The following is a 15,678-nucleotide window of genomic DNA, read 5'->3' as shown; positions in this document are numbered from 1 at the left end:
TGGTGGGAATACAAATTGGACAGTGTTTATTTTATACACAGTATGACTACTGAAAACACATTTTATCTCTTATTATTATTATTATTATTATTATTATTATTATTATTATTATTTCTTTATACACAATGTGACTACTGAAAACATTTTATATTATTATTATTATTACTAATAATAATATTTTCATCATCATCGTCGTCGTCATCATCATCAATTTTTTTTTAATACATTGCCATTTTTGAATGTTATTTATATTTTTATATTCTTATTTATGTTTGCTGCCTATTTATGCTTCAGTTTTGACATTTCTTGATGTTATAATAGTTAAAAGAACAGATCATTTTAGTAAAAAAAAATAGTCTAGATATGTGTGAACTGCAGTATCATACTTTTCAAGCTTGGCAACAGGACTTTGCATCACTGTAATTACACACTCCGTTTACTACAGTCAGCTACACGTCAAGAAGTGCATATCAAAGTAATAGAACCTACGTTTTACAATGTCAATGTAAATGTATGATTCCTGGTAAGACTGGTGCTTGCCTAATGTGCCATAGTTCTTCTGCTACTTTTGCTCTTAACTTTTGGGATTGTGGGGTTAAAATGTTTTGAAACAAACTTTGTGTTTATCAATAACTAGCTAGAGTACCCAGCATTGCCCGGTATTTTAAGAATGTTTATTTACAAAAATGAATGTAAATATTAAACACACAGTATAAATAACATAGTATAAAAAAACATGTAAAATGTTATACACATCAATACACTGAAAACCCAATGTGCTGCTGGGGGACCATGCTACTTCCACTATATAACTCTCAGTGTGTGGGTTCGTGCTACCTCCATTCCCCTCCTCACATCATGTCACAGTCCCTGTCCCATGCAGCCCTGTCATCACTGACATATCATGCATGTCCTGATATACTCTATGCTGCTTGGCCCACCCCTAGGGGTGCTAGTGGTGTGTAACCGCCACAGTGTTTGTTCCCAGAGTGTAAGTAATATGTGTAGCAAGTTTGGGGTAAATTGCTCCAGGCAATCCAGAGTTATGCTGTCTGCTGAAAAACTCTGTGCTGCTGCTTCAACCCTAGGCGTGTCTTACCCCCACAGTGTTTGTTCCCAGTTTGTAAGTCATATGTGTAGCAAGTTTTTTGTAAATCGGTCTAGGCATTCTGGAGTTATGCTGTCTCCTGAAATTCTCTGTGCTGCTGTCCCAGCCCTAGGGGTGATAGGGGTGTTTAAACCCCACCTAGTTTGTTCCCAGATTGTAAGTCAGATATGTACCAAGTTTGGTGTAAATTGCTTCAGGCCTTCTACAGTAATGCTGTCTGCTGACGTACTCTGTGCTGCAGTCTCACCCCTAGGGCTGCTAGGGGTGTCTGATCCCCACAGTGTTTGTTTCCTGAGTGTAAGTCATATGTGTACCCAGTTTGTTGTAAATTGATCTAGTCATTCTGGAGTTATGGTGTCTCCTGAAATACTCTGTGCCGTTGTGCCACCCCTAGGGGTGCTAGGGTTGTCTAACCCCCACAGAGTTTGTTCCCAGATTGTAAGTGAGATGTGTACCAAGTTTGGTGTAAATTGCTCCAGGTCTTCCATAGTTTTGCTGTATCCTGAAATACTCTGTGCTGCTGTTCCACCCTTAGGGGTGATAGGAGTATTTAACCTCCACAGAGTTTGTTCCAAGATTTTAAGTCAGATGTGTACCAAGTTTGGTGTAAATTGCTCCAGGCCTGCCACAGTTTTGCTGGCTGCTGAAATACTCAGTGCTGCTGCCTCACCCCTAAGAGTGCTGGGGTGTCTTCCTCCCACAGTGTTTGTTGGCAGATTGGAGGGCATATGTGTACCAATTTTTGAGTACATGGGTCCAGCAATTCCAGAGTTATGCTGTCTCCTGATATACTCTGTGCTGCTGTCTGCCCCCCTAGGGGTGCTAGGGATTTCAAATTGTTTTAGTTGCATCCGCCATATTTTAATACGCTTGTATGTGAAATTTCACGATCTTCGCTTGTAAACTGTGGATTTGGGATTTGTATAGAAAAACAGACAGAAGGACAGAATGACAGATTTTCATTTTTTATATAGTAGATTGGCACCTAGTTACCAACCCGTCATAATGACAGAACAACATAGCAGTAATGTCAGTGGTGTCGGCTGTGCGTGCTCGGATGTAGCAACACTTTTGCTCCTCTGTGGCTGCCGGCACACAAAACACTTGAATTCCCCCCAAAGAGTGAGGAGTAGTATTAGACTTTTATTATATAGGATTTTACTTTTTGGGATTTAAGCCTCAAGAGTATCAAACTTTGATGTATCATGATGGTCATCATGACAGTGGATAAAAAAGTTATTTTAAAACACTTGGCATCTAAGTCTTTCCCATCCATCCATACTCACTGTATGCTGCTCTGTGCACTTCTGTATTGGCTGTGCTGTATCCACTGTCCAGTTTTCAGATTTACAAATGGATGTGCTCTGTATACAGTCAGTGTATAGGGGCACACTGCTGTGTGCTGAACTCTACTCTGCTGTATTGGATGTGCTGTGTTAGACTTACAAGTGACTGTGCTCTATATATAGTCAGTGTATGGGGCGACACGCTGCTGTATGCTCCACTGTACTCTGCTGTACATTGGCTGTGCTGTGTCCATCTAAAGTGGCTGTTCACAAACAGCACTACAGTGTGCATTGTGTGACTCACTGTTAGATACTTTCTATTGTTTGTACTGTTTGGTGTGCTTTACCCTAGTACGATTTGTTCACATACATTTATAAGCACTGTGACTCCATGCAGTTTGAACCAAGCTGCAAGTTAAAAAAAAAAAAAAAAATATATATATATATATATATATATAGATCTATTGTTTGGTGCACTTTACCCTAGTGTGGTTTGTTCATGTGCATATATAAGCCCTGTGACTCAACGGAATTTGAACCGAGCTGCACGTTAAAAGATAATAAATATATGTATAAATCTATTGTTTGTACTTTTTGGTGCACTTTACTCTTGTGCGCTTTGTTCATATGCATATATAAGCCATGTGACTCTTTGCAGTTTGAATCAAGCTGCAACTTAAAAAAAAAGTTCTGTTGTTGTACTGTTTGGTGTGCTTTACCCTAGTGACTCTACGCAGTGATCTGCTAATTGAAAAATAGATAATGATCAGTTTAGAGAAGAGCAATCAAATACTGCTGCTATCAGTCATTATGATGATACTAGTCCAGCAACATCATCTACCTTGCCATTTATTTCTGAGTTGTGGTTCTAAAACTATCAGTGAGGCATTTTTTTCTTCTTCTCATGACGATGCAAGCCCTTTCCACTAAGAGTCTAGAAGAGGTGTCAAAAATTAAAACCACTAAAACCACAATAAACAATAAGTAGAGGTAGGGATGTTAGCCATCTAGAAACCTCCTCTCTGTTATGTCATTTGCAGGGAGCTTATGAAAAGTTTTTGACAACATTAGAAACTGATGCTAAAAAAAATAAGAATATACTCACCGGTAATTCTATTTCTCGTAGTCCGTAGTGGATGCTGGGAACTCCGTAAGGACCATGGGGAATAGACGGGCTCTGCAGGAGACTGGGCACTCTAAAAGAAAGATTAGGTACTATCTGGTGTGCACTGGCTCCTCCCTCTATGCCCCTCCTCCAGACTTCAGTTAGGGAAACTGTGCCCGGAAGAGCTGACACAATAAGGAAAGGATTTGGAATCCCGGGTAAGACTCATACCAGCCACACCAATCACACCGTACAACTCGTGATACTATACCCAGTTAACAGTATGAATAACAACTGAGCCTCACGAACAGATGGCTCATAACAATAACCCTTTAGTTAGGCAATAACTATATACAAGTATTGCAGACAATCCGCACTTGGGATGGGCGCCCAGCATCCACTACGGACTACGAGAAATAGAATTACCGGTGAGTAAATTCTTATTTTCTCTGACGTCCTAGTGGATGCTGGGAACTCCGTAAGGACCATGGGGATTATACCAAAGCTCCCAAACGGGCGGGAGAGTGCGGATGACTCTGCAGCACCGAATGAGCAACTCAAGGTCCTCCTCAGCCAGGGTATCATACTTGTAGAATTTTGCAAACGTGTTTGATCCCGACCAAGTAGCAGCTCGGCAAAGTTGTAAAGCCGAGACCCTTCGGGCAGCCGCCCAAGAAGAGCCCCCTTCCTCGTGGAATGGGCCTTTACTGATGAAGGATGCGGCAGTCCAGCCGTAGAATGTGCAAGTTGAATCGTGGAGCAGATCCAGCGAGCAATAGTCTGCTTAGAAGCTGGAGCACCCAGCTTGTTGGGTGCATGCACGATAAACAGCGAGTCAGTTTTTCTGACTCTAGCCGTCCTGGAAACATAGATTTTCAGGGCCCGGACTACGTCCAGCAACTTGGAGGCCTCCAAGTCCCGAGTAGCCGCAGGCACCACAATAGGTTGGTTCAAATGAAACGCTGATACCACCTTAAGGAGGAATTGGGGACGCGTCCTCAATTCTGCTCTGTCCATATGGAAGATCAGATAGGGGCTTTTACAGGACAAAGCCGCCAATTCTGACACCCGCCTAGCCGAAGCCAAGGCCAAAAACATGACCACTTTCCACATGAGATATTTTAATTCCACGGTCTGAAGTGGCTCAAACCAATGTGATTTTAGGAAATCCAACACAACGTTGAGATCCCAAGGTGCCACTGGGGGCACAAAAGGGGCTGAATATGCAGCACTCCCTTAACAAACGTCTGAACTTCAGGCAGTGAAGCCAGTTCTTTTTTAAAGAAAATAGACAGGGCCGAAATCTGGACTTTAATGGAACCCAATTTTAGGCCCATAGTCACTCCTGACTGTAGGAAGTGCAGAAAACGACCCAGCTGAAATTCTTCTGTGGGGGCCTTCATAGCCTCACACCAAGCAACATATTTTCGCCATATGCGGTGATAATGCTTTGCTGTCACATCTTTCCTAGCTTTTATCAGCGTAGGAATGACTTCAACCGGAATGCCCTTTACCATCAGGATCCGGCGTTCAACCGCCATGCCGTCAAACGCAGCCGCGGTAAGTCTTGGGACAGACAGGGCCCCTGCTGTAGCAGGTCCTGTCTGAGAGGCAGAGGCCAAGGGTCCTCTGAGATCATTTCTTGCAGTTCCGGGTACCAAGTCCTTCTTGGCCAATCCGGAACGATGAGTATAGTTCTCACTCCTCTCTTTCTTATTATCCTCAGCACCTTTGGTATGAGAGGAAGAGGAGGGAACACATAAACCGACTGGTACACCCACGGTGTCACTAGAGCGTCCACAGCTATCGCCTGAGGGTCCCTTGACCTGGCGCAATATCTTTTTAACTTTTTGTTTAGGCGGGATGCCATCATGTCCACCTGTGGCCTTTCCCAACGGTTTACAATCAGTTGGAAGACTTCTGGATGAAGTCCCCACTCTCCCGGGTGGAGGTCGTGCCTGCTGAGGAAGTCTGCTTCGCAGTTGTCCACTCCCGGAATGAACACTGCTGACAGTGCTATCACGTGATTTTCCGCCCATCGGAGAATCCTTGTGGCTTCTGCCATCGCCATCCTGCTTCTTGTGCCGCCCTGTTGATTTACATGGGCGACCGCCGTGATGTTGTCTGACTGAATCAGCACCGGCTGGTTTTGAAGCAGGGGTCTTGTGTAGGGAAGCCTCCTGACTCGACCATTGTCCTGGAAGTTTCTTCCCTGAGTGACTGCCCCCCAACCTCGGAGGCTTGCATCCGCGGTCACCAGGACCCAGTCCTGAATGCCGAATCTGCGGCCCTCGAGAAGATGAGCACTCTGCAGCCACCACAGCAGAGACACCCTGGCCCTCGGGGACAGGGTGATCAGCCGATGCATCTGAAGATGCGATCCGGACCACTTGTCTAACAGATCCCACTAAAAGATCCTTGCATGGAACCTGCCGAATGGATTGCCTCATAAGAAGCTACCATCTTTCCCAGGACTCGCGTGCAGTGATGCACCGACACCTGTTTTGGTTTCAGGAGGTCTCTGACCAGAGATGACAACTCCTTGGCCTTCTCCTCCGGGAGAAACACCTTCTTCTGTTCTGTGTCCAGAACCATCCCCAGGAACAGCAGACGCGTCGTAGGAACCAGCTGCGACTTTGGAATATTCAGAATCCAGCCGTGCTGTTGAAGCACTTCCTGAGATAGTGCTACTCCGACCAACAACTGCTCCCTGGACCTCGCCTTTATAAGGAGATCGTCCAAGTATGGGATAATTATAACTCCCGTCTTTCGAAGGAGTATCATCATTTCGGCCATTACCTTGGTAACTACCCTCGGTGCCGTGGACAGACCAAACGGCAACGTCTGGAATTGGTAATGGCAGTCTTGTACCACAAAACGGAGGTACACCTGGTGAGGAGGGTAAATGGGGACATGCAGGTACGCATCCTTGATGTCCAGTGATACCATGTAATCCCCTTCTTCCAGGCTTGCAATAACCGCCCTGAGCGATTCCATTTTGAACTTGAACCTTCTTATATAAGTGTTCAAGGATTTTAAATTTAGAATGGGTCTCACCGAACCGTCTGGTTTCGGTACCACAAACATTGTGGAATAGTAACCCCGTCTGTGTTGAAGGAGGGGAACTTTTATTATCACCTGCTGGAGGAACAGCTTGTGAATTGCTGCCAGCACTACCTCCCTGTCCGGGGGAGTAGCTGGCAAGGCTGATTTGAGGTAACGGCGAGGGGGAGACGTCTCGAATTCCAGCTTGTATCCCTGAGATACCACTTGTAGAACCCAGGGATCCACCCGTGAGCGAACCCACCGGTCAATGAAGTTCCGGAGACGGGCCCCCACCGCACCTGGCTCCACCAGTGGAGCCCCAGCGTCATGCGGTGGATTTAGTGGAAGCAGGGGAGGATTTCTGTTCTTGGGAACTGGCTGTATGGTGCAGCTTTTTCCCTCTACCCCTGCCTCTGGGCAGAAAGGACGCGCCTTTAACCCGCTTGCCTTTCTGGGGCCGAAGGGACTGTACCTGATAATTCGGTGCTTTCTTTGGCTGTGAGGGAACCTGGGGTAAAAATGTCGACTTCCCAGCTGTCGCTGTGGAAACGAGGTCCGAGAGACCATCTCCAAACAATTCCTCACCCTTGTAAGGCAAAACCTCCATGCGCCTTTTAGAATCCGCATCACCTGTCCACTGCCGAGTCCATAATACTCTCCTGGCAGAAATGGACATTGCATTTATTCTAGATGCCAGCCGGCAAATATCCCTCTGTGCATCTCTCATGTATAAGACTACGTCTTTAATGTGCTCTATGGTCAGCAATATAGTGTCCCTGTCAAGGGAATCAATATTATCAGACAAGGAATCAGACCACGCTGCTGCAGCACTGCGCGTCCATGCTGAAGCAATAGCAGGTCTCAGTATAGTACCTGAGTGTGTATACACAGACTTCAGGATAGCCTCCTGCTTTCTATCCGCAGGCTCCTTTAAGGCGGCCGTATCCTGAGACGGTAGTGCCACCTTTTTAGCGCTTTATCCACCCTCGGGGATGTCTCCCAACGTACCCTGTCCTCTGGCGGGAAAGGGTACGCCATTAGTAACTTTTTAGAAATCACTAATTTTTTATCAGGGGATGCCCACGCTTCTTCACACACTTCATTTAACTCACCTGAAGAGGGAAAAACCACTGGTTGCTTTTTCTCCCCAAACATAATACCCTTTTTAGTGGTACCTGGGTTAATGTCAGAAATGTGCAACACATTTTTCATTGCCGTAATCATGCAACGGATAGCCTTAGTGGAATGTACATTTGTCTCGTCGTCGTCGACACTGGAGTCAGACTCCGTGTCGACATCTGTGTCTGCCATCTGAGGTAGCGGGCGTTTTTGAGCCCCTGATGGCCTTTGAGACGCCTGGGCAGGCACAGGCTGAGAGCCGGCTGTCCCACAGCTGTTATGTCATCAAACCTTTTATGTAAGGAGTTGACACTGTCTGTTAATACCTCCACATATCCATCCACACTGGTGTCGACCCCGCAGGGGGTGACATCACATTTATCGGCACCTGCTCCGCCTCCACATAAGCCTCATCAAACATGTCGACACAGCCATACCGACACACCGCACACACACAGGGAATGCTCTGACTGAGGACAGGACCCCACAAACTCCTTTGGGGAGACAGAGAGAGAGAGTATGCCAGCACACACCACAGCGCTATATAATTAGGGATTTACACTATTACAGAAAGTGATTTTTCCCTATAGCTGCTTAACATGTATAGTTTGCACCTAAATTTAGTGCCCCCCCTCTCTTTTTAACCCTTTGAGCCTGGAAACTGCAGGGGAGAGCTTGGGGAGCTGTCTTCCAGCGGAACTGTGAAGAGAAAATGGCGCCAGTGTGCTGAGGGAGATAGCCCCGCCCCCTTCTCTGCGGGCTTATCCCGCTCTTTTATTAATATTATGGCAGGGGATTTTTACACATATATAGTTTATTAGACTATATTATGTGTTTTTTTGCCATGTTAAGGTACTCTAATTGCAGCCCAGGGCGCCCCCCCCCCCCCAGCGCCCTGCACCCATCAGTGACCGGAGTATGTGGTGTGCATGGGGAGCAATGGCGCACAGCTGCAGTGCTGTGCGCTACCTTAAAGAAGACCGGAGTCTTCAGCCGCCGATTTTCTCCTCGGAATCTTCCGTCTTCTGGCTCTGCAAGGGGGACGGCGGTGCGGCTCCGGGACCGGACAACCGAGGCTGGGCCTGTGTTCGATCCCTCTGAAGCTAATGGTGTCCAGTAGCCTAGAAGCCCAAGCTAGCTGCAAGCAGGTAGGTTCGCTTCTCTCCCCTAAGTCCCTCGTAGCAGTGAGTCTGTTGCCAGCAGATCTCACTGAAAATAAAAAACCTAATAAATACTTTCTTTACTAGGAGCTCAGGAGAGCCCCTAGTGTGCAACCAGCTCGAGCCGGGCACAGATTCTAACTGAGGTCTGGAGGAGGGGCATAGAGGGAGGAGCCAGTGCACACCAGATAGTACCTAATCTTTCTTTTAGAGTGCCCAGTCTCCTGTGGAGCCCGTCTATTCCCCATGGTCCTTAAGGAGTTCCCAGCATCCACTAGGACGTCAGAGAAATACCAGCAAGCATATATCAATCTCTGTTGTGATAGGGATCTACTATTCATTCTCTTTTGTTTAAAGATTTAATTCTTTTCTTCTTATATAAAATATTCTGGATTATTGTTGATATACAAAATAGGGATTGGTATGATTTACCACCGCTTGGGATGCTGAATGTCATTATGCCGACATTGGCATCCCAAGCAGTGGAATGCCGGCAGGGGGGGGTGAACACCACAAGCCCCATGTGGGCTCGGTGGCGAGCTTCGCTCAACACAGGTTCTATTCTCCCTCTAATGGTGTCGTGGACACCCATAGAGGGGGAATCACCTACCTCTCCAGTATACCGGTGTTGGTATGGTTCCCCTGTCGGGATCCCAGTGTCTGAATTGTGACCGCCAGGATCCCAACTGTTGGTATGCTAACAACATACCACAAAATAATTGACTGTGTACTATTTGCATCAGAAATTGTGTACCGTTGTTTATATCCCATACTCAAAGTGTATTGTATGCCTCATTGAAAATCAAAAAACAGATTTTGAAAAAATAATATACCAACAAGCAGTCCAGCATCAGCAATCTCCACCGCCAAGTCCTTCATCCTCAATATCCTCAGTAATGACCGGATGTAGTCCTGCATCCAATTTGTTAATGCTAGGTGACCTCTCCCTTATCCAGGATTCCTTAGAAGAATCCTTCAGTGCTAGGCCTGCTGCTGCTGCTGGAAATGGATCTTCATCCTAGAAGGGGACCAAGAAGACTAGTATTTACAAAAACAATTGACTGTGAAACAATCCATTGCAAAGGGAAGCAAGTACGACAGCTCTCATCCAGTTACACAGTATATCACTGACACCATCATGACTATGCTAGTATTAGATCTGTGTCCAATATCTGCCATTAATGCAGTGGGATTTATACAGTTAACTGAGGTCCTGTGTCTCCGGTACCAAATTCCATCTCTGTTCCATTTTACCTGAAAAGCCATTCCTCAGCTGTACCAGGACGTTAAAAAACAATAATTATTGGCCTACAAAATGCCACAGATATGTCCCATGTTTTGCTCACACAATCAGCTTGGTGGTACAGGCTTTTTTTTAAATAAATGACAAGGTTATGCAGGACATGCTGACTGTGGCCTGAAATATTTTGGGACATTTTTGGCATTCAACCACAGCTTGGAGAAGATTGCAGCACTTGCAAGAACAGTTCAATTTGCCCTCCCACCAACTGAAGCAAGAGGTGGTAACCAGGTGGAATTCCACCCTTTACAATGCTTCAGTGGATGAAGGAACAGCAAAAGTCATCCATCGCTATACAACAAGCCATGACATTGGGAGAGGAGGGGGAGTGTACCTTAGCCCAGCGCAGTGGAGAATACTGTACATTCTATCTTGTGCAAGGTGCTCAAACCCTTTGAAGAAGCCATTTGTGAAGTGAGTTCTGACCAGTGCTTAAAAAGGTTCTGAAGAGGTGGTGGAACTCATGTCCCCTGAATCCCCACCTGTTAGGCACAGCTACTCAGAATGGTGCCTTGCCACTGGGGTTGATGGTGCCCAGTGCAAAAAATGTGTTGCCATTATATAAATTCTGGCTTCAAATTAAGGAAATTGCAAGAGCAAAGTAAAGCCTCAATATGACTAGTACAAGTGTCCGCACACAGGTACACATACAATGTTGTGTATCTAAAAATGTAAAGTGAATGTCCGGGGGTCTGGATGCTGTCTAGGCCCACAAAAGCTTTAGGGGTTATGTTTGCATAAAATACATATTAGGTGCTTTTTTTTAGCACTCCTGCCACCAGCTGAGACTACAATGTTAGGTCTCTATGCCATCAGTGTCACTATTTTTCTGCAACCCTTCTGATTTTTGATAATGGGATCCCCAAGTCCTTGTATATCCCATATATATCCCTTGTGCTTAAGTCTTTTCTTACCAATTTCATTGTTTCTCTGCGATTGGGTACCTCGGAAGAAATTGAGCCTCCTTGGGCAGACAGTGCCTTGATCCAGTATTCAGAATTCATGTAGGACACAGTTTCTCAAACTCAGTCCTCAGGAACCCACACGGTCCATGTTTTGCAGGTCACCTGTAGATTTCTAAAATGTGAAAGTTGGTGATACACAGTGCAGCTGCTGGGTGACCTGGAAACGTGAACCGTGTGGAGTACTGAGGACCGAGTTTGAGAACCACTGATGTAGGAGATCTTGTGGTATGGAAGCTGCCTGTTTGCATAGGAGTAATATGTCATCTTCATACAACAGAGGAAGTTCAACAAGATAATACATAGTAACAGGATTTTTTGAAGCAGTGAAAAATGTGAACTTCCCTGATCAAACATGCTACGTCTCTACAATGTCACCCAATATATATCTCTAGAGTAATTCCCCTTGCATTACTCCAACACCATCCCCACTGCATCTCTCCAGCTCAGCCCCCTGCATCACTATTGTTCACCCCCTGTCTCTCCTATGCTATCCTCCATGCTTCTATTTAGCACCATCCTTCTGCATCTCTCCAACACCATACTCCTGTGTGGTGGACCATCATTCTGTGTTACTAACACTCAGCCCCCTGCATCTCTCCAGCTCAGCCCCATCTCTCTAGTTTTGCTTCTCTTTCCAGCTCAGCCACATCTTTCCAGCTCTCCTTCTGTCTTTCCAGCTCAGCTCCATCTTTCCAGTTCCCCTTCTGTCTCACTAGCTCAGCCTCTAGCCCTGTCTCTCCAGCTCAGACCCGTTTCTTCAGCTCAACTCCCAACCACGTGTCTTAAGCTCAGTCCCCTGTCTCTCCAAATCAGCCGCCGGCCATGTATTTCCAGCACAGCCACCAGCGTTGTCTCTCCAGCTTAGCCCCAGCCATGTGTCTGCAGCTCAGCCCCCTGTCTCTCCAGCTCAGCTCCTTGCCATGTGTCTCCAGCTCAGCCCCTGTCTCTCCAGCTCAGCCCATGGGCATGTCTTTCCATCTCAGCCCCCTGTCTTTCCAGCTTACCCTCAGCATTATCTCTCCAGCTCAGCCCCTGGACATGTGTTTCCAGTTCAGTCTGCCTCTTCAGCTCAGCCCCCATCTTTGTCTATCCAGATGAGGCCCTGGCCATGTGTCTTCAGTTCAGTCCCCAGCCATGTGTCTCTAACTCAGCTCCTCACCTTGTGTCTCCAGCTCAGCCCCCTGTCTTTCCAGCTCAACCCCTAGCCATGTTTCTCCAGCTCAGCCCCTGGCCTTGTCTCTCCAGCTCAGCCCTCAGTGTTGTCTCTCCAGCTCAGCTACTGGCCATGTATCTCCTGCTTAGCCCTGTGTCTCTCCAGCTAAGCCCCAGATTGTCTCTCTAGCTCAACCCCCCACCATGTGTCTCCAGCTTAGCCCCCTGTCTCTCCAGCTCAGCCCCCAGTGTTGTCTCTCCAGCTCAGCCCGCTGTCTCTCCATCTCAAACCCCAGCGTTGTCTCTCCAGCTCAGCTCCCTTTCTCTCCAGCTCAACCCCCAGCATGGTTTCTCCAGCTCTGCCCCCAGCACTTTGTCTCCAGCCCAGTCCCTTGTCTCTCCAGGTCCTATTACCTGCTTACCTGGCTGGCATGGTTGTGGAGTGGATCGTGGTCCTCTTTGGGACAGTAGTGCAATGTCATGACATCATGGACACCATGGCCGCTCCGCAAAGAAAAAAAAACAGCTGCCGGGACCAGGGAGGGGGAGCGTCTGTGGATGCATACACTAATGCTACCCACAACATCTAATGATGCGGGTGACATGGGGGGCTCTCTGTGGGACTACTCAGTAAGAAGAGGAACCCAACATCCTTGTCTTGCAAGGGCAGTGATGGAGGCAGAACTAGTATTATAGGTGACGGAACACAGTTACTGCCCACTTTACCCCTGGTTTTGACACTGCTAGCTTGAGTCAGGTGATTCCCTAATTAGGCTTTTAGAAAAGCAGTTGGAGAAATTGAAGGTGGAGATGAAACAAAGCGAATCCACAAAGTAAGTATTTTGAACTTGTAGATCAAGTCCTTTATTCGCTTTGCGAGGATCCAAGGGTTGCCAATATCGTGAAATCAGATCACTACATTTTGGCAACTGTGCTTGATCCTACACGTAGGTTGAAGTCATATGTCATGTGTTTCTTTCCAGCTGACCCAGATCTTAAGAGAAGCAAAGATGGCAGCTCAAGTGGTACTCACAACACAATGACTTCTCTTCTTTCAGTTTCTCCGGCAGCTGCAAAGAAAAAAACTCAGCTTTCCCAAAAGACCCAGTAGTAATGCATATTAGTCAACACAACATTTTGACACCTGGGGGTTTATTTACTAATATTCGTGTTTTTGCCGTTTTTAAGGGTGTTTGAACTCGAATGGTATTGGGTGCATTTTATTGCAGCTTTTTGAATCCTGATACGGTTATTCACTAAGCTGCCGAGTTTTGCACAATCATTTTTTCCAATGTCGATGTGATTCGTAATATCAGGCAGTGTTTTACGGGAGTGATGAGTAAAACACTGCCTGACAAAACACAAGGAATCCCGGCCGGATCTGTGAGTTCCGTGCAGGGCTTCATTGTGTACCTTAAAAAGTTGATTAAAGTCTTAAAAAATCTGAAAAAAATTGCGTGGGGTCCCCCCTCCTAAGCACAACCAGCCTCGGGCTCTTTGAGCCGGTCCTGGTTGAAAAAATATCGGCGGAAAAATTACAGGGGTTCCCCCATATTTAATCAACCAGCACCGGGCTCTGCGCCTGGTCCTGGTTCCAAAAATACAGGGGACAAAGCGTAGAGGTCCCCCGTATTTTTGAAACCAGCACCGGGCTCCACTAGCTGGGGAGATAATGCCACAGCCGGGGGACACTTTGATATCGGTCCCTGCGGCCGTGCCATTAAAACCCCAACTAGTCACCCCTGGCCGGGGTACCCTGGAGGAGTGGGGACCCCTTCAATCAAGGGGTCCCCCCCCTCCAGCCACCCAAGGGCCAGGGGTGAAGCCCGAGGCTGTCCCCCCATCCAAGGGCGGCGGATGGGGGGCTGATAGCCCTGTGAGAAATTGTGAATATTGTTTTTAGTAGCAGTACTACAAGTCCCAGCAAGCCTCCCCCGCATGCTGGTACTTGGAGAGCCACAAGTACCAGCATGCGGTGGAAAACCGGGCCCGCTGGTACCTGTAGTACTACTACTAGAAAAATACCCCAATAAAAACAGGACACACACACTGTGACAGTACAACTTTATTACATACATGCACACCAACATACACACATACTTACCTATGTTCCCATGAGGCTCGGTCCTCTTCTCCATGTAGAATCCTAGGGGTACCTGTGAAAAAAATTATACTCACATAATCCAGTGTACCTTCTGTTCTTTGTATAATCCACGTACTTGGCAAAATAATAAAACGGAAACCCGACCACGCACTGAAAGGGGCCCCATATTTACACATGGGACCCCTTTCCCCGACTGCCAGGACCCCCCCTGACTCCTGTCAAAGAGGGTCCCTTCAGCCAATCAGGGAGCGCCACGTCGTGGCACTCTCCTGATTGGCTGTGTGCTCCTGTAGTGTCTGTCAGGCAGCACACGGCACAGATACAATGTAGCGCCTATGTGCTCCATTGTAGCCAATGGTGGGAACTTTGCAGTCAGCGGTTGACCGAAAGTAACCTCACCGCTGACCGCGAAGTTCCCACCATTGGGGTTTTAATGGCACGGCCGCAGGGACCGATATCAAAGTGTCCCCCGGCTGTGGCATTAACTCCCCAGGTAGTGGAGCCCGGTGCTGGTTTAAAAAATACGGGAGACCCCTTTTTGTCCCCCGTATTTTTGGAACCAGTACCAGAGCCCGGTGCTAGTTGATTAAATATGGGGGAACCCCTGTCATTTTTCCCCCCATATTTTTTCAACCAGGACCGGCTCAAAGAGCCGAGGCTGGTTATGCTTAGGAGGGGGGACCCCACGCAATTTTTTTTTCAGATTTTACACTAAACAGACCATTTCCCATAGATAACCATGCACAGATCTCACTGATCCGTGCATGGTTATCAAAACTCGACTGGAAAAAGCAGGTCTATTTTATTGCTGCTTTTTTTAACGAATCGAAAAAAAACAGACCCGCACTTGAGCACTCAGAAACTCAGTGGCGTAACTACTGCCCCCGCAGTCCTCGCGGTGGCTTGGGGGCGAGGGGCTGTGGGGGCGCCACTGACTTAGAACAGATTGACATGCGGACGAGCGTCCACATGTCAATCTGCGGTCTCCTCTACCTCCCTGCTGTGTTGGACTTGGAGGGACACGGAGCGCACATCGCGCGTCTCTCCTGTGTCCCTCCCTGGCTCTCCCCCGGCCGGTTTAAGGAAGTGCCGTTCGTGAGCTCTGATTGGCTCACGAACCAGCACTTCCTTTATTAGACCAGCCGGGGGGAGAGCCAGGGAGGGACACAGGAGAGACGCGCGATCTGCACTCCGTGTCCCTCCAACACATGGGATGGGGGGGGGCGGGGGAGCAGGCACTGGGGGCATATACCTGGCACTGTGGGGGGATGATCTGGCACTTGGGGCATATACCTGGCACTGTGGGGGGAAGATCTGGCACTGGGGGCATATAC

The sequence above is a fragment of the Pseudophryne corroboree genome, chromosome 6 (genome assembly GCF_028390025.1).
Source record: "Pseudophryne corroboree isolate aPseCor3 chromosome 6, aPseCor3.hap2, whole genome shotgun sequence".
NCBI classification, from domain to species: Eukaryota; Metazoa; Chordata; class Amphibia; order Anura; family Myobatrachidae; genus Pseudophryne; species Pseudophryne corroboree.
This window is presented reverse-complemented; position numbering follows the sequence as displayed.